This window comes from Chiloscyllium plagiosum, unplaced genomic scaffold, assembly GCF_037043375.1.
Source record: "Chiloscyllium plagiosum isolate Xiang-an unplaced genomic scaffold, Cpla_swu_hap1 HiC_scaffold_6, whole genome shotgun sequence".
Lineage (NCBI taxonomy): Eukaryota > Metazoa > Chordata > Chondrichthyes > Orectolobiformes > Hemiscylliidae > Chiloscyllium > Chiloscyllium plagiosum.
The window spans coordinates 20,805,399-20,831,002 of record NW_028270144.1 but is presented as its reverse complement, the minus strand read 5'-3'; the positions used below and the strand labels follow the sequence as shown (position 1 = coordinate 20,831,002).

At 42.1% G+C, this 25,604-nt stretch overlaps 1 pseudogene; it reads left to right on the top strand.

Annotated features, from left to right (window-relative positions):
- The first annotated feature begins 13,969 nt into the window (after positions 1-13,969).
- Positions 13,970-25,604, top strand: part of LOC122551035 (10 kDa heat shock protein, mitochondrial pseudogene) — a 58,748-nt pseudogene continuing 47,113 nt past the window's right edge.

The following is a 25,604-nucleotide window of genomic DNA, read 5'->3' as shown; positions in this document are numbered from 1 at the left end:
ACCAGATTGTACCCTCTACCTGTCTTCACCTATCTCCACTTCACCACACTGCTCCCAACAGCCCCTTTATCTGCAGCTCCCCCTATACCCACCCCCAGTCCTGAAGAAGTGTTACACCTGAAATGTTGACTACTCCACCTCCTGATGCTGCCTGGCGTGCTGTGTTCTTCCAGCCCCCTGCCTGTATTTCATTGAGGCCTCCTCTCGGAACAATGTCCAAAAATAATTTCTTTCCGCTGGGAACTAACGATCAATTTTCAACTTCCTCATCTAGTGACTCACATCTATTGTAGTCTAAACAGCCAGTGGCACCATTGGAAAAGATAGAATCTGCCCCAAACACCAGGAAGCATCCATCTACAATTGACCCAGTTTAAATTATACTGGAAATTAGGGTTTCTTTCACACACTATGGCACATAGAATAGATTCCAATCAAAGTTAGTTAGTACTTATGTTTGCAAAAGGATAAGTGTCTCATAATGAAAGGTATTGAAAATTATAAGCTAAAGAAACATTGTTGGTTTGAAAATTCTGAAACAGTATGAATCCTGTCTTGCAGAGAAGGTAAGACTGTCTTTTGTGAAATGCTACAGATCAGAGTTAAATAGTATGGATTCCTGCTGTCTGCTTTGATATGTGAGAGATTTTCCTATCTTCTCGGAAGTTTATGTAGCTTTATGTTTATTCACTCTTGGGATGTGAGTGTCTCTGACAAGGCCAGCATTAAAATATCCAACCCTAACTGTTCTTGAATAGAATGGTTTGCTGGGCCATTTCAGAGGGCTCTTAAGACTCAACCACATTGGGGTCAGCTATTGGTCAAACCCAGTAAGAACATCATATTTCCTCCACTGAAGGTATCAGTGAACCAGATGGATATATTTTTTAACCAACAATCCAATCGTTTTGTAATCATTATGAATTATGAGATTAATATTTTATTCCAAATTTGTTAATTAATTACTTGAAAATCCACTAGCTTCTGTGTAGGGATTTGAACTCATGTCCAGAATGTTAATCCTAGTCTCTGAGTTATGGGCCCAGTAACATTACCACTGTACGAGCATCCCCATCAGCATCTGGCACCACTTGTGAAATTGGGTTTTATGTGAGAAGATGAATTCTATGGATATCACTGAAAAGATATGGGGCTGTTTCCTTTACTTTTCCATTCCATGCCTACATGTGCTCTTCGGTAATGAGAGCTTTTCAATTTTCATGGATGGTATGTTTGTAATCAATTGTCAATAAATGAAAAACTTGTTCCTACAGCTCTACATTAGTCTCTCTCTTCACCTTTAAAACTCTATCTCCTCAATGCAGCTTTTGATCACTTGTCTGAAAACTTCTTTTTTTGTTACTGCTTCTGTGAAGTGCCTTAGGATGTTTTGCTGGATTAAAGGCAGTGTTAAGCAGAAGTCTCGTTGTACTGCTCTGTCATGTCTGCAGTTTAATAGGATATCAAGAAACCATAGATTCCCTACACTGTATGCAAGTCAGATTTGGGTGGTATAGAAGCAGATCACTACCTACAACCAGTGAATACCAATGGCAATGAGATGAGTCCTTACATTATCTGAAGAGAAATCTTTCTGACCCCAGACATAATTAGGGCTGAAACAGGAAGATGGTGGAGTCCCCAAATACCACTATCCTTGTATTAAATGTCCCTCTGTACCCATCTGAGGGAGGGCATTACATTCTTTTCACATATGTTTTTCAAAATATATGCTTTATTCATGACTTTTGAAAAAATACCTATGACAACAGTCCTATTTTGACACTACATAAAGTCCAATATGATTCAATTTCTTTCAGCACAGTATGTGGCACTCTGAGGTGAGATGCCATATATATATATATAAAACATACAGATGTCATGGCATATGTTCCATGGTGTATGCCTGAGGGCTCTTTGTGTGCTCTGGCAGGAGAGTTTATCAGTTTCTGTTCCGCAATGAACCCCAGTAGTGGCTGCGCACATTGCTCCACATGTAGCCCTGGACCTTGGAATGTGTAAGGCTGCAACACTTGAACTCAACAGTTCTTTGCACTAACACCGGGGGTTAATAGTCATTCTGCTAATAGCTAGCGTGTATTATCAGCAATATCAGATTATGCCATTTCATATCGAACTGGGACATGAGGGAAGAAGCATCTAGTAAAATCCTGCTCAGACCCATCACTGTTAATAGTGCAATTGGAGAAAAAAATACTCATTGACTGCCATTAGTATGGTTTCCAGTTCTTAGGTGTCAAAAGCATCCGGAATCCGATAATGTTTATACATGGTGGCAGTGATCTACTTGTGCTTTACTGAGGATCCCAGCCAATGCTGAGAAAGGTGGGAAGGTGAAAAGTTGGTGATTTTACAGAATACGCTGAAGAAATAATCAGAGTCCCACAACAGCCAAGCAGAGGTACATAGAGCTATAAAGAACATCTTCCCTCCATCCAACCCCTTTGTTATAGGTTTCACCTAAACTGGCCACTAGAGGAACAGACTTTGCTGTTTCCATTGATATCAGACCACCTCCGATTCCCTCAAACCTGGGAGGTCAGGTTAGCCCTTGTTCTTGTATATAATCAGCAGCTATGCCTGATAATATTTACTTTAAGACAAGGGGTTGGTGATGAAACCATTAAACAGGAAGAGGCCATTAAAGCCTTTGATTCAAAGGGAGGCTCTAATAAACAGGGAAAGGTTCGATCCAGGGCTCAACAGCAACTTTTTATTCCTTTGATATGTGTTCTTTTCAACCTCCCATTAATTAGGGAGATGCCTGTGACAAAGTTGAGCTGAAAGGCAGATGGTACAAATGTTGCCATTGATCAATCTCTCCATGGTGGCAGGAAAACACCACATCACTACCAAACCTGTCCAGCCAGTGATGCACAATGCCCCTTCTACCATAGGAGGGGCCATTTCCAAGCAGTCTGCTGCAGTAAAGCAGCTTTCAGCTCTGAATCAAAAACTTAAAACACACATGGCTGTCCACAACAGTTTCTGATGCATGGGGAACATTCATGAATCCAAAGCTGTGATTTTATAAGAGGACTTGGAATTCAAAAGGGTAACTTTAAACTGCTGATAGTGTTCTTATTCTTTCACAAGATGTGGACAATGCTGGTTAGGCCAGGAATGTTTGCCCATTCCTAATTACCTCGGTGGTTATTAAGAGTCAACCACATTGTTATAAATCCTCAGTCACATGTAGGTCAGCCCAGGTAAGGATGGCAGATCTCTTTTCCGCAAGAATGTTCATAATCAATGGCCACACAAAACATTTTATATTGGAATAAAACAAAGAATTGCAGATGCTGTAGCTCTGAAACAAAAACAGAAATTGTTGGAGAAACTCAGTAGGTCAGAAAGCAGAGTTAACAATTCAAATCCTTCTTGAGAAACTTTCTTTTCATAGAAACTGCTGAGCTTCTCTAGAGCTCTTCTGTTTTTTTTATGTTGGACACAGAAGAAAGCATCTTCACTTTTTTAAATGACATAAAAATGACACCGTGGGCGGCATGGTGGCACAGTGGTTAGCACTGCTGCCTCACAGCACCAGAGACCCGGGTTCAATTCCCGCCTCAGGCGACTGACTGTGTGGAGTTTACACATTCTCCCTGTGTCTGCGTGGGTTTCCTCCGGGTGCTCCGGTTTCCTCCCACAGTCCAAAGATGTGCAGGTCAGGTGGATTGGCCATGCTAAATTGCCCGTAGTGTTAGGTAAGGGGTAAATGTAGGTGTATGGGTGGGTTGCGCTTCGGCGGGTCGGTGTGGACTTGTTGGGCCGAAGGGCCTGTTTCCACACTGTAAGTGATCTAATCTAATCTAATCTAAATTGATAGAAACTTATGTTTTGCCAGCCATCTGTCTTTCAGCTCCACATCCCAAAAGGCATCCTTATAAAAGGACAGGACCAGACAGTTGACACTGTTTTGTTAATTCAGAATGCAACACAACTTGATGGAGAAATAGCTACGATAGTTTCAAGTCTGCCATTAGTTGCTGATGTGACTCAGGACAGACAAGTACAAGCAGAATATTTGACTTCCTTAACTTCCCAGGAAGAATCCTTAATAACTGTGACAGAGATTATGTCACGACCAAGGCAATCCTCAAATACCTCAACAGAGGATGTGAACATATTGGTTTCACCAATACCGCAATCACTGAGGGTGAAAGTGAGAGCCCAAACGAAGCAACAAGTTAAACTATAACATTGCCATACTGTATTGACATATTTCAGTTACAGAAAGATTGAGGATATTAATCAGCTGACAGAAAATGAGGATACAGTACATCCAACTGCATGGAAACCATCACTGAGACAGGATGACGAATGTTCAATGGTTCAGGATACTCCAAAGAGGATGTGGCCCAAAGAGTGGCTGCCCTTTGCAAAGGAAATCCACGAGATGAACAATTCTGAAGAGGTGTCACTGGACCCGAAACATTAACTCTGTGTTCTCTCCACAGATGCTGCCAGACCTGCTGAGATTTTCCAGCAATTTCTGTTTTTGTTTCATATTTCCAGCATCCATAGTACTTTCAGTTATTTATACCATGAGATTAACTGTCCTCCAGATATTTAAATTGCCCATTTCAGCAACGAAGACGTCTGACATGAAGCAAATCTGAGAAATTAAAGGTCCTCACGTTTAAAGGGACCTGCAGACCTAAGACTGTATTAATCTTTCAGAAAACTATTGGTCTTCCAAATCCAAAGAGAACATGTTCCGGGAGAATCGTTAAGCCTAAATTTGTAAAGTCAGAGGGGAGTTGAGGTAGTGGTAGATATAATTAAATGCACAAATACATAATGTTAAGAATGAGGGAGCAGGTAAGATATATGTGGATCCAAAAGTGTTAATACTGAAGAAAGTCATAACAAGAGCCACTACGGTTTGTGGCTGAACAGCTTAGGATCTTACAGGCATGAGACCTAACATCTAGCCCTCCATAAGGTTCCTGTAATGCTGTCTGTCATAGCTGTACAACCTATAATGAGTTGGTAACATTGAATAAATCATACATTGAATAAAGTACCAATGTCATCTACTGCGTCTGTTGCACTCAGTGTGGTCTCCTCTAAATCAGGGAGACAGGATGCCTTCTTGCGGATGGTTTCAGAGAACATCTCTGGGACACCTGCACCCACCAACACCACCGCTCCATGGTTGAACACTTCAACTCCTCCTCCCAGTCCATCAAGGACATGCAGGTCCTGGGCCTCCTCCATTGCCAAATCGTTACCACCCAACGGCTGGAGGAAGAACGTCTCATATTCTCGACTCTGCTCTCCAGCATCTGCAGTCCTTGCTTTCTGCTAAACCATATCATGTCACCTCCAAGAGACTCTGCACATGAGACCACAAGTTTCCTCTGCCACACTATATTAAGCGGGCCATGTCGTTGCCTATGCTTAAAGAGAAGGGAGGCAGCAGTCTTCATAATGATCAGCAATTCACACACCAAGCAGTGAGCTCACAAGTTTATATAATATTGGCAAGCAAAGTGTAATGGCTGAAGCCATTTATGTCAGCTATAGTCAGGTATCTTCCTTATTGAGCTGTGGAACTTACATTGACTTGCATCTATCTGCAATGTGATAAGTTGAACGTACAAGACAGCGCAAATAAGTTCAAGAGGAATCTTTCAAAACTATTCCCGATCTGGGAAAGTTGCATTAGACTCATAACATCACCCCTAAAACCAACTGCTAATTTGGTGTGTCCATTCACACTAAGAATGATTTCACAGCTTCTCTCACATAAGGTCAGAAAGAAGATAAAAGCTGAACTGCACTGGGTGTCATATTAGCAGTCACCCAGACCCACTTCTTCAGCTTGTACCTGAGCCTAAATAGTTCTTTGTGCATTCTAGTCTATCGAGTCTTTCTGCCCTACAGTGGGCTGTTTCCTTCTGTAATTAGAAAGACGCAGATATTAAAAGAGATGAGAGTGGGTGACAGAGCTGTTACTCTTGTTGTGGGTGGGTAAATCTCCCAAGCAAGCAATTAGGCAGCACAGAGGACATGTATTGTTAATAGAGTTGAGTGTTGAGGTGGATGAGAGTGAGTTAGGCAAAATGTTGCAGGCAATACTGAGAGCGGTGGAACATGAGCCTTGGTGGGAGGTGGGTATATTCACAAAAAAAAGACACTGCAACTCTGTCCAGTCCTTTTTTATAAAGGCACATTTCACAAGGAGGAGGACAACAGTCCCTTCCCCACCACAGCCACCTCAAGAGCAGAGAATGGGGGTGGGAGGTTGGGGGGGTGGATTCTCTGGTCATATAGAAAGGATCTGATAGGGAAAAAAATGTTCCTCGCCAGCCAAACTATGTCTTGATCCTTGTTTGTAAATTTTGGTGATGATACATTCGGCCAAATAATTTCAGCATTATGCTTGGGGAACCCACTGACAAGATCTCCCGTCTCCTTTCCCACAGGCCCTCAAGGTTTCACATTCTGATGCCTGGGACAGCATGGTGCAACTACTGGGAATCTTTTGCAGCAATCTGACCAGCGCAATCCTTCACAAAACCCAAGGACAGGTGGACCCTCAGCCGTGACACTTGGTCTTCGTATACTGCGTGTCTTCACACAGTGATCCAGCTGCACACAAAGATGGCCATCAAGATGAGGCAACGTTAAGTAGTTTTATTTTCTCCTCTTCATCCAGCAGTCTGTACATCATCTCATCGTGACCCTAGTCCATCATTAGCTTTCAGATTAAATAACGATACCATGGGTAATTGCTACAGCGCAAGAGGGAAGAATTGGCCAGACTGGTCCCATGTACAGAAATAGAGCTTCTTGCGACTGATGACCAGGATCAATGGACAGGGAGGATCGTTGACCAGTTTTTGTTTTACCCTTACTGCAGACTGCTGCCAGTTTTCTGCACACACCCTGGCCCCTTGATTGTGAGATTGTGGAAGTCATTACTTTAAAGAATAGTTAAGGTGAATTTTAGATACATTTGAAAGGAAGCTAGATACGTTAAATTAGATTCCCTACAGTGTGGAAACAGGCCATTTGACCCAACAAGTGTACACCCACTCTCCGGAGACTATCCCACCCAGACCTATTTCCCTCTGACTAATGCAGCTAACACTATGGGACAACTTAGCAGGCCAATCCACCTGACCTGTACATCTTTGGACTGTGGGAGGAAACCAGAGCACCCAGAAGAAACCCAATCAGATACGGGGAGAATGTGCAAACTCCACTCAGACAATCGCTCGAGGCTGGAATCGAACCTGGGACCCTGGAGCTGTGAGGCTGCAGTACTAACCACTGAGCCACCATGATGCCTGAATCGTTATCGGGCATCTCTCCAAATCATTATCATAGAATCCGTACAGGAAAGAGGCCATTTGGCTCATCAAGTCTGCACCAACCCTCTGAAGGGCGTCCCACTCTATCCCCGTAATTCCATATTTATCATGACTAATCCACCCAGTCTACACTTGCCTGGATACCATGGGGTAATTCACCATGGCCAATCCACCTGACCTGCTCATCTTCGGACTGTGGGAGGGAACTGAAGCACCAAGAGGAAACCCACACAGACACAGGGAGAATGTGCAAACTCCACACAAACGGTCGCCCGAGGTTGGAATCGAACCTGAGTCCCTGGCGTTGTGAGGCAGCTGTGCCGCCACATCCCAGTATCTTGTAGTATGGTGATGAAGAGGGCAAGGGATGGGTCAACCCAGGTCTGACAGATGTTATTGCACTGAACCCCACAAATCTGGCACTTTCTGGGTAGTGGTGATGTCATTCAATTGATAAGCCCCAGCTTGGGAGAATGTCCAAGGGGCATGGGTTTGAATCACACTGTGACAGATGATGACATTTGAATTCAATAACAAAAATTCTAGAATTAACAGCTAGCCCATCAGCAACCTTTGCTAATTATTGTAAAAATGCATCCAGTTTACTAATGTTCCTGAGGGAAGGAAATCTGCCTCTGATGTAACCTATAGGTGACTCTCGACCCACAGAAATGTAATTAACTCTTAACTACTCTCTGAAATGGCCTGGTTCATTCAGTCAAGCAGTTCAAGAGAATTAGGAATGTGCAACAAATGCTAACTTGTCAGTGACCCCCAAATCCCACTCAAAGATAAAATAAATGTACTCAGTGATAATGAATAGTCCCAACAGACACCACATGACCCATTTAAAGCTGCTGCTGATCATAAACGAAGCAGAGTTTTGATATATGCGTGTAGCCTCAATACTTTAATCCCAGGTTGAGATACACTGTAAATCAAACATGCAGAGGAACTCACTCTGTCCCTGGACTGAACTGCAGAACGCAGTATGAAAATCACTCAGTGAAATTCTTAGACAAAGTGTAACAACCCTGCAAAACCTCATATGAATGAGGATTCATTTACAAGGGTTGCTTTCATTTCTTTGTGTATTAGAATCAATCAAAAGTCTTTCTCCTACTATTGTACAGAATTTTAAATCTCACACCATTAAGATTTTCTCTTCTTCCTTCTCTTCCAGCAGAAGACAGATCTGTCTGGCTTTTGTGGAGTCTCATGTAGGATGTTAAAAATAAAACTAAACACCTTGCTTTCTGCATCTTAAAATTTCTGTAACTCCACCAATTCGTTTGCATATAATGATATCTGCAAGTGCGTGAACAACTTTGAAGAGTTTTGAAAAGATACTCATACCAAATTGTTTAAAAAATAAAACTAGTATTCCCTGTGTCTCCATCATCATTTTGTTCATTCATGGAATGGAGCATCACTGGCTGGACCAGCACTGATTGCACATATATAGTTGCCATTGAGAAGGTGACCTTTTTGCCTAGAGGATCTTGACCCAGTGACAATGAAGGAACAGAGATTGTTTCCAAGTCTGGATGGTGAATGGTTTGGAGGGGAACTTGCAACTGGTGGTATTTCCATATATCTGTTTCCTTTGCCCTTCTATATGGTAGTGGGTGTGGGTTTAGAAGGTGCTGTTTAAGAAACCTTAGAGAACCTCTGCAGTACATCTTGCAGATGTCAATGGAACATTGCATCAATGGAACAAGGGCATTGGAGGGAGTGGACTCATGTGCATGTTGCATCAATCATGCAGGCTGCTTTGTCCTGGATAGTGTCAAGCTTCTTGAGTGTTCTTGGAGTTGCACTCACCCAGGCAAGTGGCAAGTATTCCATCAGATTCCTGACTTGTGCGTGGTGAATGGTAGACAGGTTTTGGGGAATCAAAGAGGGGAGTTACTTGCTGCAGGATTCCCAACCTCTGACCTGCTGTGAAAACATTTCAGCTTGTTGCCTGTTGGACTTCACCAGCAGTTCCAACTGTTGTACATTTTTTGCGTGAAAAAGCAACAACATATATTTACCTTCTTCTATGACCCCCAAGTAGTCTGGAGTATTATAGCAACACTTTTCTACGCATATTGTAAGGGGCCTGGATCCTTTGTTAATCATGGTAGATACTCCAACATCTATCCAGAGCATGGCTGACCAGAAGTCTTTCTCACGCTTATCATTGGCCTGTGTTGGAAGGATTTGCAAGTGGAAATAACTTTTTGGTTGCTTTATTAATACACCTTCCCCTTGACCTTCAAGACTTAGAATGGGACTTGAACCAAGAGCTTCTGGTTCAGAGACAGAGATAATCACACTACACCACAAAATCTCCATGCATTTGTCTATCTTATTTTAATGTAATAAGACATTCTAGGAACACTATCAAAAAATGCCTCTGAGCCACATAAGGAGATATTAGAATAGTTAATCAAAAAGGTAGGTTTTGAGTAGTGACTGAATGGAGCAAACAAAGGCAGAGATTTTGAGAGGCTCAAGGAAAACTTTTTTTATTCATTCTTTGGGAGGTGCAAGGCAGCAGTTATTGTCCATCCTTCGAAAAAGGCAATGACAAAGATTAGGGCCTTAATGACTAAAGGCACTGTCACCATTGGTTGAGCAATGACAATTGTGATTGTGCAAGAGGCTTAGAGGAGCACAGACATCTCAGTGGGTGTGGGACTGGAAGAGATTACAGATAGAGGGAGCAACAGTCAATGGAGGGATTTGAAAAGAAGGTAGTTTGGTGAGTACAGGACAAAGGTGATTGGTGAACAGGACTTGGTATGAATTAGGATAGAGTCTGTAGAGTGTTTGGATGGACTTAAGATTATATCAGTCAAAACAATTTTGCAAGTTTGAACATTTCACACCATTATCCTACTGCCTCAGTTTTTTTTTAATGTGTATTGTTTCCTTTGAAATTGAATCAAAATATTTCATTTGAACGCTCAGCTGGGGCTGAATGTACAAAATCAAACTCTTGTCAGGAATTGTAACGACTAACAATTCATCTCGGTTATTTCACTGACTGTGATTATGTCACGTGTCATTTTCTATTCAGTTGAGGTCTGAATTTGCCAACCAAACAACATTCACACAGCATGGTGCTATTTTAGTTTGATTTTCTTCCTTTTTCTCATCTTCTTTGATTCTGTTTTTTTCTCTATAATCCCACATCCCATCCAATCAATACCATTACGGAGACAGATAACCTACAATTAATTGATCATGTGATACTGCAAATTTCAGAACTTTAATAACTGTTCATGGACTGAATGGATCAAAAAAAGATAAACTGTTACATATAAAAAAGACAAGGACACTTATGCAGGAATTGAAAGCAATTAGCCACATCTGGGAAACGAGGGAGTGAACAAAACTGCTTTGACACCTGCCTGATAGACTAGATATGTATGGCACAAGGACAACTGATTGCCTTACAGACGAATTTAAGGAGTCAATCACAGGAAAGGCCGGTAAGGCCAAATGCAACAAGAAACAAAGAAATTACTTTTGATAAGAAGGCAAGCTGCAGGCTTGCAGTAATTTGGACGAAAAGCCTTTCTAAAATATCATCAGTATATCACTTCAGAGACCGAAGGACGAAAATCCACATAAGAATCAAACACTAGAACAACTCAACAGCACAACTTTGAAGAACAACAAAGCACAAGGATCAAAACCCCCACCTCTCAGTGACAGACGAGCACTGGTTGAAGTCCTGGCCAGATTTCACCATTGATCGGGTAATAGCTAGGTTAGATCACAGGCTTATACTTGCTTACTTAAAGAATCTTATATTTAGTTGCCACATGCAATAAAGCTTGAATTATTGTTTCAGTACATGATTTTCTGTAAGATTTCTTAATAAGTTGCCAAATTACAGATAACTTGTGGTGATGTATACACAACAGCCAATCAAGTAACACACGCCAGCCATTAACTGCTCCTCACCTCAGAATGCTATCCAATTACTGAGTTTAAAGTTTAACCCATCTTCAACAGGTTGGAAAAATACTTGAAAAGAAAACATGTGCGGCTCCAGAGTGAAAGTGAAGCAATCCTCTCTGATTGTCAACCATTGCTTAAATCTTTGAATCAGAAGTCATAAGATGAAATGCCTATCCAGAACTAAAGTCAAGCAGACTTTCCAAGTGACACAAGGACTGCTGCACTGTTTTGGCAAAGAAGCTGTCTGCCTTTTCAAGTCAATGTAAAAGATTCTATGAACACTTGTTGTAGAAGACTGGGTGTGCGCTCCCCAGTGTGATGGTCAATATTCATACAGCATGGAAACAGACCCTTTGGCCCAACCAGTCCATGCTGAACATAATCCCATACAAAACTAGTCTCACCTGCCTGCTTCTGTCCCATATCCCTCCAAACCTTTCCTATTCATGTCCTTATCCAAATGTCTTTTAAACGTTGTAATTGTGCCCACATCCACCATTTTGTGAGGAAGTTCATTCCACACTCTGTGTAAAACATTTGCCCCTCATGTCTTTTTTAAATCTCTCTCCTCTCACCTTAAAAAACGTGCCTCCTGATCTTGAAATCCCCCATCCTAGGGAAAAGATAACTGCCATTAACTCTATCTAGATTAGACTCCCCACACTATGGAAACAGGCCCTTCAGCCCAACAAGTCCACATCAACCCTCTGAAGAGTAACCCACGCAGACCCATTCCCCTACCTTACATTAATCCCTGACTTGGCAATTTAGCACAGCCAATTCACCTGACCTGCACATCTTTTGGATTGTAGGAAAAAAACCCATAAATACCCAGGGAGAATGCGCAAACTCCACACAGATAGTTATCTGAGGCAGGAATTGCAGCCAGGTCCCTGGCCCCTGTGAGACTGCAGTGCTAACCACTGTGCCATCCAAATGCCTCTCATTATTTTATAAACTTTTACCAAGTCGCCTCTCAACCTCCTACACTCCAGTGAAAAAGGTCCCAGCCTATCAAGCCTTTCTTTATCACTCAAACCTTCCATACCTGGCAACATCCTGGTAAATCTCTTCTGAACCTCCCCAGTGTAATAATATCCTTCATAACAGAGTGACCAAAACTGGACACAGTATTTCAGAAGAGGCCTCACCAATATCCTCTACAACCACAACATGACTTTCCAACTCCTATACTCAAACGACTGAGTAATGAAGGCAAACATGCCAAATGCCTTTTTAACCACCCTGTCTATATGCAATGCAAACTCTACATCAATATCACAAAGACAAACCAACTAGTCAGTCTTGCATTTCTGCTTGTGGGATATTCCAGTGTACAAAATGACTATTACATTTCCTACTTTGCAAGAGTGACGATATCTCAGAAGTATTCTATTGATTGTAAAACTCTTTGAGGGAACATTTGGTCATGAAACGTGCTATGTTAACTGAAAATCTTCAGAGGCTGGTACAATTGCAACATTTAAGAGGCATTTGGATGGGTATATGAATAGGAAGTGTTTGGAGGGATATGGGCCGGGTGCTGGCAGGTGGGACTAGATTGGGTTGGGATATCTGATCGGCATGGACAGGTTGGACCGAAGGGTCTGTCTCCGTGCTGTACATCTCTATGACTCAATAAATCCAGTAGAGACAAATGGAGTGAATTACTCCTGTTTTTGATATATAATCGTTGATTTTTTTTCCAGTAGTGATGCAGTGAAAGCCAGAACATTTTGAACAGCCAGTGGCTGTAAACATATTTCCATTGTTTTGCTTAAAAATAGATTAGAGTCGATGAAGCTGAGAAGGATTTTTGGAATTTATTCGTATTTTATGATTTATTTTGCTCTATGTTTGTGGACCGGCTGTACCCACTGAACAAGTCCATCAGAGTATACAATCATAACTCAACTTCCAGATCATTTCTCATTACATGGTTGAGCAACAAAATAGCTGTAGCAGGAGAATTTCATACAACTGTCAACGACCTAACCTATCTCCAGACTAATAGTGTTATGTTATATGGAATTGCTCAGAAACAGACCTATATGGTCAATGCTAACTTCTTCCCACGTTCCAATCAAAATATCCTTCAATTTTTGATGTTTTGCACCTGGGATAAAATCCTTTCATTGTATTTTTTTCTTGTACTGAGAAGGTCAACATTTGCTGCGAAATGTAACATTCAGAACACACTCGGTTCCAGAGTACTAGGTTGCAAGATTCAATTTTACCAGCAATCAGGGAGGGGCTTATTGAAAGCTTTTCAATACGTCACTCAGGACAGTTCAGAGGTCGCTGATCAGCAATTCAAAAGTTTATGGACGGGGTTGAAGGTCATTAAGCATTTGAAATCAAAAAAGAAGCAATCTGCATGCAAAATCTAGGGCAAATGTGAGGACTGTAGATGCTGGAAACCACAGTTTAGATCAGAGTGGTGCTGGAAAAGCACAGCAGGTCAGGCAGCATCCGAGGAGCAGGAAAATCGATGTTTTGGGCAAAAGCCCTTTATCAGGATGATTCCTGATGAAGGGATTTTGCCTGAAACGTCGATTTTCCTGCTCCTCAGATGCTGCCTGACCTGCTGTGCTTTTCCAGCACCACTCTGCATGCGAAATCTGCCTAGCTTACTCCAAGCAAATGTACAATCTCTGGAGAACAAGATGGACGAACTCAGATCACGGCTCAGTTTCCAGCATGAACTGCGGGACTGCTGTGCAGTCTGCTTCACAGAAACCTGGCTCAACACACCCATTCCTGACTGCGCACTTCAGGATGATGGTTTTTCCATCCATCGTATGGACCGTACAGTGTCCTCAGGTAAGACAAAGGGTGGAGGGGTTTGCTTTTTAATCAACAATTTGTGGTGCACAGACATTGCAACCCTGGGCAGCCATTGCTCCCCAAACCTTGAATTCCTCATCATCAAATGCCACCCCTTCTATCTACCACGGGAATTTACCACTGCTATACTAAGTGCTGTGTACATACCGCCATAAGCAAAGGATGAGGAAGCTCTGCATGTGCTGTACTCCATCACTAACACACTCGAGACTGAACACCCCGAGGGCCTGTTTAATGTAAATGGTGACTTCAATCAAGCCAATCAAGGAAGATGTTGCCCAAGTACTCCCAGAACATTACCTGTCCCACCAGGGGCCCGAACATTTTAGACCACTGCTACACCACTGTGAAAGATGCTACCACTCCATCCCCTGCCCTCATTTCAGGAACGCTGACCACAATGCCATGTTTCTTCTCCTGGCTTACAGGGAAAAGCTCAAACAGGAGACCCCCTCGTGGATACAGGTCCAGTGCTGGTTGGAGGAGGCAGAGGATCAACTCGGTGCTGTCTGGAATCAGCTAATTGGGCCATGTTCAAACAGTCCGCAGGTACCTTGGACGAGTACACCACCACCATCACAGATTTTATCAGCAAGAGTATGGAGAACTGCATACTGAGGAAGTCAATCTGGGTGTTCCCCAACAGGAAACCCTGGATGAATCAGGACATACAGAACCTGCTTAAAAACCAGGTGTGAGACCTTGAGATCAGGAGATCCACTCAAATATAAGGAATCCAGGTATGATCTTCGCAGAGCCATTAAGACAGCCAAGGACCAATACCGATCCAAACTAGAGACCCAGACAGACACCTGGTGACTATGGCAAGGACTAAATGACATCACAGGTTCTTAAAAGAGACAGTGCAAGATAGCAGACGATGACATATCCCTCCCAGATTGTCTCAATGCCTTCTATGCTCACTTTGAGCAGATTTTTGGTGGAGAGGTAATACCTATTCCGACTAGTTCCGATGAACCTATTCCAACAGTCACTGCATCAGAGGTCAGATCAGTTTTCCTTCGTGTGAATCCAAGGAAAGCGATGGGACTAGATGGAGTGCCAGGCCGTGCACTCAAAGCATGAGCAGAGGTCTTCTGGAACATCTTCAACTCTCCCTGCAGCAGGCCACTGTCCTTTAATCAATTCCAGCCTCCCCACTCTAATTTGCTTGTTGGACCAACAGATCCACGTCAGATGCCATATCACTTGCCCTTCACTCTTTCCGAGAACATCTTGACACCAAGAACAGCTATGTAAGAATCCTACTCATTGACTACAGTTCAACCTTCAACACTATTATCCCCTCAAGGCTGATCTCGGACTAAGCCCTGTTCTCTGCAACTGGATCCTCAGTTTCCTGACCCACAGGCCATAGTCATGGAAGACTGGGGAACAATATTTCATCCTTATTAACACTCAACACTGGAACCCCCCAGGGGTGCGTACTCAGCCCCCTACTGTGCTCACTGTATACCCATGACTGTTTCGCCAAATACCAGACATGCCATTTACAAGTTCACTGATGACACCACCATAGTCAGTAGAATCTCAGATGGCAACGAAACAGACTACAGATGGGAGGTGGAAGACCTGGAAAAATGGTGCACTGAGAACAACCTAGCTCTCAATGTTGGCAAAACCAAGGAACTCATAATTGACTTTTGCGGGATGTTACTCATGCCCCCCTACATTTTAACAGCACAGAGGTGGAATGAGTGGAGAGTGTCAAGCTCCTGTGAGTGGTCATCCACTACAACCTTTCTTAAACTCTTCATGTGTACGCACTGGTTACAACATCTCTTCTTCCTCAGGCAGCTGAGGAAATTTGGCATGTCGGCGAATACCCTTGTGTGGTGAAACGGTTAAAAATTATGTCCCAATACATGTGTGAATCTAACCGGAATGGAGGTGTTGCTTAGTCCCGTGTGAATCTTATTACACACCTCCCCGTGTGAATCTTCTTATCTGTATGTAACCAGAATGGAATGTGTTTTTTAGCCTTGCTCTGCTGTTCACATGAATGTTTATATCTGGAAAAGAGTATATCAGCTGGAAAAGTCTCCAGTTCGGTGAGTCTGCTCCGGGGTTACGTTTAACCGCCGAGCGTGGGTTGTTGGCAACCGCTCTACGAGAACTGACGGCTCCCAGTTCCGGTAACATGTAGAGTGAGTATAAGCCAGACCCGTTGTATGAGACCTAGTTGTGGCGACGCTGCGGGGAATAAAATGCCCATATTCTAGCAGACTCGCCTCTTGGTCGTTTGTTCTGTGTCAGACTACTCTCCTACGAACCTGACCTTGAGAATTTTTTTAAAACACCTTGCCAACTTTTATAGGTGCGCCATCAAGAACATTCTGTCTGGATGTATCACTACCTGATATGGCAACAGTACCATTCAAGATCGGAGACGGTTACAGAGAGCGGTGAACTCGGCCCAGAGAGTCATAAAGGCCAACCTCCCATCTATAGAATCCATCTACCAGGCCTGCTGTCAAGGAAAGGCTGTTAGCATTCTCAAAGATCCATCCCACCCTGGCAATGTTTTTCTACAACCTCTACCATCGGGGAGAAGGTACAGAAGCCTGAACACACGCACCAGCCGGTTTCACAACAGTTTCTACCCTACTGTTGTTAGAATACTGAATGGACTCAAAAACTCTTAACATTTGCCTGTACCTGTGTTTTTGTTTTTGCTGCTGTTTACCTATTATTTACTTATCTATGCTATTTAACTCCGTGATCTGCCTGTATTGCTCGCAAGACAAAGCTTTCCACTGTGCCTCAGTACACGTGACAATAAATTTAATTCAATACAATTGCTGAAGGAACAAGACAACAACTAAACAGTTGGAACTCAGGTTTAAAATCTAACACTCCAAGACACTACAAATGTTTGACTGCAGCTGTTTTACCTTCCTGGCTGCATGGGCACCATACTCCATCCCCCCCATACCCCATCCTTCTTTTTAAGCTTATTACCTGTGCTTCTCTTTGATGCCACGTTTTCATCTTTTTCAGAGTAATAGTATTAAAAACAATGCATATCTTTAAGGTTAAGTTTATGTTTTGTATTTTGTGTGTTAAGAAGGTGAGAGAAACCATTTTGTTTCATTTTAGGGTATTCCTTTGGATTTAGTGAAGAAGGGCCCATAAGCCTATTGTTTACATTCATTTTAAAGATGTTTTACAATCTTGACTTGAGCAGCTTGGTGTTATTAGTGCATTAAAGCAAAACATTCAGAGGAAAACTTGGGCTGTTGCCTAATGACAGAGTCTAGTGATGCAGAGACAGAGCAATCCAGAAAGTCAGTGAGTCTGTGTATATGTGTAGAAGTGGAGTTGTTAGGCTCTCTCGTGAGAAATCCTGCACGAAACCTGCTGGAAACAGTGTTTAGGGAGCTTCTGGGTTTGGTTGAAGTCAATTAGTAGTGAGTTTAGTTTAGCTTATTTTAGTTATCTCAGGGCGGGATACCTGATTAAGAAAATAGCGACCAGTTGATGCACAGAAATTTGTTGGTTACAGCTCGGCCAGCCTGAACAAGAAGCTTTTGTGTTGAAATGGTGGTGACTCCTTGTTTTGGGATTTGGGTGTTTGTAAGAATATTGTTGGGATAAAAGGAATAGTGTGAAGTTGAATTATTTTTCTAGTGTTTTGATTTTCCGATCTTTTTTATCTAGTGTAATATAGTTTATGCTTCTTTCCTTGTTAATAAACGTTTAATCTTTGCTTTGAAAGTATACAGGCAGCCTTTTATGAATGTATTCAGTAACTGACCTCCATAGTCAAAAAGAAACAAAAGTTCGGATCTAACAAGCCAGACTTCATTCTGGGATCTGACTTGTCCAGTATTTAGTTGGGTCATAAAAATGTGATGGTTCATCAGGGATCAAAACTACTTGAATTGAAGGGGAATTTATGAACCCTTAACAAAATGAGCATAGGAGCATGTGATACTGTGAAGTAAATTGCACAGATTGGAATTTCAAAATAACGTTGACTGTTGCTAAGACTTTTGTGGGCTGAAAAGATGTAACAAATGAGATCATTTAGCAGAAAAATTGAAGGTAGAATTAAAATCAGACTTTTAGAAGGACACTATGATTAAAATGATTACTCAGCATTTAGAATGAAAGAGAGAGAAACCCGAACATTGGTGCATCATATCTAAGGTTCCATTTCAAATGAAAAAGTTGAATTGGAGGGGAAAAAGGAAATGTAAAAGGGAAAGCAGACAGAAAAAACAAGAGCAAGAACAATGGCAAATACAAAAAGTTGGTAAGAAAGAGAAATGAAAAAGCAAAGGTTTGAACTCGAGCCTGAGAGAGAAATCAGAACATGACTTGACTGAAGAAAAGTGTAAAGATAAGGAAGAGAGAAGAAATATTAGTATAGAGGCTGATTCTAATTCTACTGAAGTATTTGATTTAAATAAAAATCTTCATTTAGTGACTCAATTTACAGAGGTTAGATTTGGAAGTTATTTCATCTTATTTGAAAAGATCATTGTGAAGATGTAATGGCCATAAGATATTACGGAGAGTCTTGATAGGACAGCTATGAATGTGTGCATCAGTATGTCAGAAGAGCAGTATGCTGACTGTTAAGTTGTTCAGAGGATAATACTCAAAGCTCATGAGCTTTTCTCTGCAGTCAATCATTAAAATTTAAAACTATGAGAAAGAAACATAATCAGATATTTGTAGTATTTACAACAAACAAAAAAAGATGTGTGATCAGTGATTTCAAGCACAGAAGTTGTTGCAAATTCTTTTGTATTCCATTAAAATTGGGAAGTTCAAAACCAGGGGGCATATTTTTAAGGTGAGAGGCGAAAGTTTTAAAAAGGATATGAGGGGGGAACTTTTTTATGTGGAGTCGTTTGTGTGTGGAATGAACTGTCAGAGGAAGTGATGGATACAGGTACAGATACAATGTTTAAAATATATTTGGATAAGTTCACAAATAGGAAATGTTTGGAGAGATATGGGCCAAATGCAGGCAAGTGGGACTAGTTTAGTTTGGGAACATGGTCAGTGTAGATTAATTGGACTGAAGAGTTTGTTTCCATGCTGTATGACAATGTGGCAAATTTGATCTGTGCACACTTTGATTCCTTTCAGTTTCTCCTGATGCCATCCCAAACATGTCCTACTTATTTTTTTCTAAACAATATTCACAGCTTCATCCCTCTAGACTTTGATTTTCTGTTCCAACACTATGCAATTTTAAAATGATATCAATCTAATCCCCTAGGGTTTGCAACTGGTCTTGTGAGTATTGTCAGCTTGCCTGAATTCCTGCTTTTATATCCTATGTCTCAACACTGATAAACGCTCCTGGTTTGGTGTTGATCGACAGGAACACTTCAAGGTCACTTTGTGGTCTCATTGAACGTAGAACATAGAACAGTACCGCACAGGAATGGGCCCTTCGGCCCACGATGTTGTGCCGAACATGTTACCAAATTAATCTGATCCTTTCTGCCTGTCCATGGTCTACATCCCTCCATTCCTTGCATATTCATGTTCTTATCTAAAGGTCCCTTAAACACCCCGAACACTGCCTCTACCATTCCAGCGCACATTCCAAACTCCGACCACTCTCTGTGTAAAAAACCAGCCCCTCATATCTCTTTTGAACTTTTCTCCCCTCGCCTTAAATGCATGCCTTCTTGTATTAGACATTTCAACTCTGGGAAAAAGATTCCGACCGTCAACCCTATCTATGCACCTCATAATTTTATAGATTTCTAGCAAGTCTCCCCTCAGCCTCCTCCATTCCAGAGAAAACAATTTGAGTTTTACCACCCTCTCGTAATAGCTCACATCCTCTAATCCAGACAGCATCCTGATTAACCTCTTCTGCACCCTCTTCAAAGCCTCCAAATCCTTCCTGTAATGTGAAGGCCAGAATTGAACACAATAGTCTAAGTGTGGCCTATCCAGAGACTGATAAAGCTGCAATATAACATCCTGACTCTTGTATTCCATTCCCTGACTAATAAAGACAAGCATGCCATACGGCTTCTTTGCCACCCTATCTATTGTGTGGCCACTTTCAGGGAACTATAGACTTGAACCCCAAGATCCTTCTGTACATCAAAAGGTCTCTGACTTTTCTATTGAAAGACCTTTGTTAAGCAATTCTACAAACTCTTGTATGGCCTCTATTCTGTCCATTAGTGATGTGGACACACCAGTACTTCTATTTGAGCCAATCCTTTGCTTCGCTGAATTAGAAATAATGTGGAGGTGCCGGTGTTGGACTGGGATGGACAAAATTAAAAATCACACAACACCAGGTTATAGTCCAACAGGTTTATTTGGAAGTACAAGCTTTCAGAGTGCTGCTCCTTCTTTAGGAAGCTAGTGGGGCAGGATCATAGGACACAGAATTTATAGCAAAAGATCATAGTGTCAAATAACTGATGTGATATATTGAACAAACCTAGATTGCTGTTAAGTCTTTCATCTTTTAGAATGGGTTGCAGATTTCAATTCATTAATATGTAAATCCCAGAACTCCTTTCAAGTCACATTCCCGAGATGACTTAAGTTTTATGACACTGATCTTTTGCTATACATTCTGTGTTCTCTGATCCTGCTCCACCAGCTACCTGACGAAGGAGCAGTGCTTCGAAAGCTTGTCCTTCCAAGTAAACCTGTTGGGACTATAACATTGTGTTGTGGGATTAGAAATAGGCAGAGATTTTATACTCTCAGAAACAAGATCAGAGTTAGGGGTGTTCCTTCCTTAATAGTAGAAAAACATAAGCAATTTCGGAACAATACAAATTGCATAGCCTAACAGTCTTGTAACGGATGCCTTAAATGCATTTTTAACTGCCTGCTCTGCTAACTTCAGGAATGCATGGATTAGCACATCAAGGTCCCCCTGATCGCCAGTTCTTTGCTGGACAATACCATCCATACTGTAATTACTTACCATATTAGCTCTCCCCAACTGCATTACCTCACACTTTTCAGGATTGAATTTCATTTGCCAATGCTCTGTCTGCCTGACCAGTCTGTTGATATCCTTTTGCTGTTTATGGATATCCTCCTCATTATTTACCATGCTACTACTGGGGTGGGTTGAGGTGGGGGAGGGAACGTTGGGGAGGAGATGAACACATCTTCAAATGTGCTATCCACAAATCAGCCTCATGATGGCACTTTTGTGCCCTCAACAGCCGCTCAAGTTCCAAAGCCCAGAACTTGAGTTGCTACACCTCCTGCACACATGGTCATCCAGACTGCCAATGGCGTCTCAGATTTCCCACGTGGTGTACCGGCCTGGTCTCCGCAGATATAAATAGAATAGAAAATAAATACTAAATCGAATACTAAAACTAAGGGTTTTATGTTACCCCTACCCTCACTTAAATATAGACTAGAAAATTATTTTATTCATTTTATGCCAAATAAGCAACCAGAACTCCTTAATTCTATCAAGCAAAGAAGTTAAGTTTTGCAGTTCTAAAATATTAATTATCTATGTTAAGGATTTTATGTTCTTAACTTAAACCAACATCCAGTCACCAAGAGACAAAGCAAAATACCTAACAGCTACCTACTTGCTCTCTTGCGATATCACCTTTTGATTTTGTTAAAGTTGCTTTGCCGTTGGCTCATTTGCTCCTGGGACATCATCCAGAGCAACACGGGAACATGGGAAGATAGGAACAGAGGTGCGCTATTCAGCCTCTGAAGCCTGCTGCACCATTCGATTATATCATGGCTGATCTGTGTCCTAATTCCACATTTCTGTCTTTGGCCCAGATTCCTTTAGACCTATGTTTAACAAAAAAAATCTATCACAGATTTAAAATTAACAATTGATCCAGCATTCACTTTCGTTTATGGAAAAGAGCTCCAAATATCTACCAATGTGCTTTCTAATATCTCTCCTGAACATCTGGTTCTAATTTTCAGACTATGCCCCTGGTTCTAGAATTCCCAACCAGTCTTTTTCTGTTAAGATCTTCATCAATCAGATCATCCATTAATTTTTTTAAATTCAAGGGAAAACAGGCCTATTTTGTCTGATTTCTCCTCATAGCTTAATCCCTAAAGTCCACACATCATACTTGTAAACCTACATTGTATTCCCTTGAAGGCCAATATAACCTCCTAAGAAGTGCTTCTCAGATCTGTTCACAGTACTCCAAGTCAGGTCTAACCAGGGTTTTGTATAACTGCAGGTCGTTTCTGCATCCTTGTCCTCCAGACCTCTACATTGAGTCACAGAGTCCATGCCGACCAGAAATCCCAACCCAATCTAGTCCCACCTGCCAGCACCCAGCCCATATTCCTCCAAACCCTTCCTATTCATATACACATCTAAATTGCCTTTTAAATGTTGCAATTGTACCAGCCTCCACCACTTCCTCTGGCAGCTCATTCCATATTTGTACCACCCTCTGTGTGAAAAAGTTGCCCCTTAAGACTCTTTTATATCTTTCCCCTCTCACACTAAACCTATGCCCTCTAGTTCTGGACTCCCCCACCCCAGGGAAAAGACCTTGTCTATTTACTCTATCCGTGCCCCTCATGATTTTATAAACCTCTATAAGGTCATCCCTCAGCCTCTGACACTCCAGGGACAACAGTCCCAGCATGTTCAGCCACTCCTTATAGCTCAAATCCTCCAACCCTGGCAACATCCTTGTAAATCTTTTCTGAACCCTTTCAAGTTTCACAACATCTTTCCAGTAAGAAGGAGACCAGAATTGCATGCAATATTCCAACAGTGGTCTAACCAATGTCCTGTACAGCCGCAACATGACTTCCCAACTGCTGTACTCAATACTCTGACCAATAAAGGAAAGCATACCAAACGCCTTCTTCACTATCCTGTCCACCTGCGACTCCACTTTCAAGGAGCTATGAACGTGCACTCCAAGGTCTCTTTGTTCAGCAACACTCCCTAGGACCTTACCATTAAGTGCATGAGTCCTGCTAAGATTTGCTTACCCAAAATGCAGCTCATCGCATTTATCTGAATTAAACTCCATCTGCCACTTCTCAGCCCATTGGCCCAACATTTCAAGATTCTGTTGTAGTCTGAGGTAACCCTCTTCGCTGTCCACTACACCTCCAATTTTGGTGTCATCTTACTGCAAACTTACTAACCATACCTCTTATGCTCCCATCCAAATCATTTATATAAATGACAAAAAGTAGAGGACCCAGCACCAATCCTTGTGGCACTCCACTGGTCACAGGCCTCCAGTCTGAAAAACAACCCTCCACCACAACACTCTGTCTTCTACCTTTGAGCCAGTTCTGTATCCAACTGGCTAGTTCTCCCTGTATTCCATGAGACCTAACCTTGCTAATCAGTCTCCCATGGGAAACCTTGTCGAATGCCTTACTGAAGTCCATATAGATCACGTCTACTGCTCTGCCCTCATCAATCCTCTTTGTTACTTCTTCAAAAAACTCAATCAAGTTTGTGAGACACGATTTCCCACACACAAAGCCATGTTGACTATCCCGAATCAGTCCTTGCCTTTCCAAATACATGTACATCCTGTCCCTTAGGGTTCCCTCCACCAACTTGTCCACCACTGACATCAGGCTCACCGATCTATAGTTCCCTGGCTTGTCCTTACCACTCTTCTTAAACAGTGGCACCACGTTAGCCAACCTCTAGTCTTCCGGCACCTCACCTGTGACTATCGATGATACAAATATCTCAGCAAGAGGCCCAGCAATCACTTCTCTAGCTTCCCACGGAGATCTGGGGTACACCTGATCAGGTCCTGGGGATTTATCCACCTTTATGCATTTCAAGATATCCAGCACTTCCTCCTCTGTAATATGGACATTTTGCAAGGTGTCACCAACTATTTCCCTACTTTCTATATCTTCCATATCCTTTTCCACAGTAAACACTGATGCAAAATACTCATTTAGTATCTCCCCCATTTTCTGGGGCTCCACACAAAGGCCACCTTGCTGATCTTTGAGGGGCTCTATTCTCTCCTTAGTTACCCTTTTCTCCTTAATGTATTTGTAAAAACCCTTTGGATTCTCCTTAATTCTATTTGCCAAAGCTATCTCATGTCCCCTTTTTGCCCTCCTGATTTCCCTCTTAAGTATACTGCTACTGTCTTTATACTCTTCTAAGGATTCACTCGATCTATCCTGTCTATACCTGACATATGCTTCCTTCTTTTTCTTAACCAAACCCTCAATTTCTTTAGTCATCCAGCATTCCCTATACCTACCAGCCTTTCCTTTCATCCTAACAGGAATATTCTTTCTCTGGATTCCCGTTATCTCATTTCTGAAGGCTTCTCATTTTCCAGTCATCCCTTTACCTGCGAACATCTGCCCCCAATTAGCTTTTGAAAGTTTTTACATTAGATTAGATTAGATTCCCTACAGTGTGGAAACAGGCCCTTTGGCCCAACCAGTCCATACCGACACTCCGAGGAGTAACCCACCCAGACCCATTTCCCTCTGACTAATGCACCTAACACTATGGGCAAGTTAGCATAGCCAATTCACCTGACATGCACATCTTTGGACTGTGGGAGGAAACCAGAGCACCCTGAGGAAACCCATGGGGAGAATGTGCAAACTCCACACAGACAATTGCCTGTGGCTAGAATCGAACCTGGGACCCTGGTGCTGTGAGGCAGCAGTGCTAAACACTGAGCCACTGTGCCACCCTGTTCTTGTCTAATACTGTCAAAATTGGCCTTGTTCCAATTTAGAACTTCAACTTTTAGATCCGGTCTATCCTTTTCCATCACTATTTTAAATCTAATAGAATTATGGTCACTGGTCCCAAAGTGCTCCCCCACTGACACCTCAGTCACCTGCCCTGCATTATTTCCTAACAGTAGGCCAGGTTTTGCACCTTCTCTAGTAGGTACATTCACATACCGAATCAGAAAATTTTCTTGTACACACTTAACAAATTCCTCTCCATCTAAGCCTTTAACACTATGGCAGTCCCAGTCTATGTTTGGAAAATTAAAATCTGCTACCATAATCACCTTATTATTCTTACAGATAGCTGAGATCTCCTTACAAGTTTGATTCTCAATTTCCCTCTGACCATTAGGGGGTTTATAATACAATCCCAATAAGGTGATCATCTGTTTCTTATTTCTTAGTTCCACCCAAATAACTTACCTGGATGCATTTCTGGGAATATCCTCCCTCAGTACAGCTGTAATGCTATCCCTAATCAAAAACGCCACTCCCCTTCCTCTTTTGCCTCCCTTTCTATCCTTCCTGTAGCATTTGTATCCTGGAACATTAAGCTGCCAGTCCTGCCCATCCCTGAGCCATGTTTCTGTAATTGCTATGATATCCCAGTCCCATGTTCCTAACCATGCCCTGAGTTCATCTGCCTTTCCTGTTAGGCCCCTTTCATTGAAATAAATGCAGTTTAATTTATTAGTCCTACCTTGTCCTTGCCTGCCCTGACTG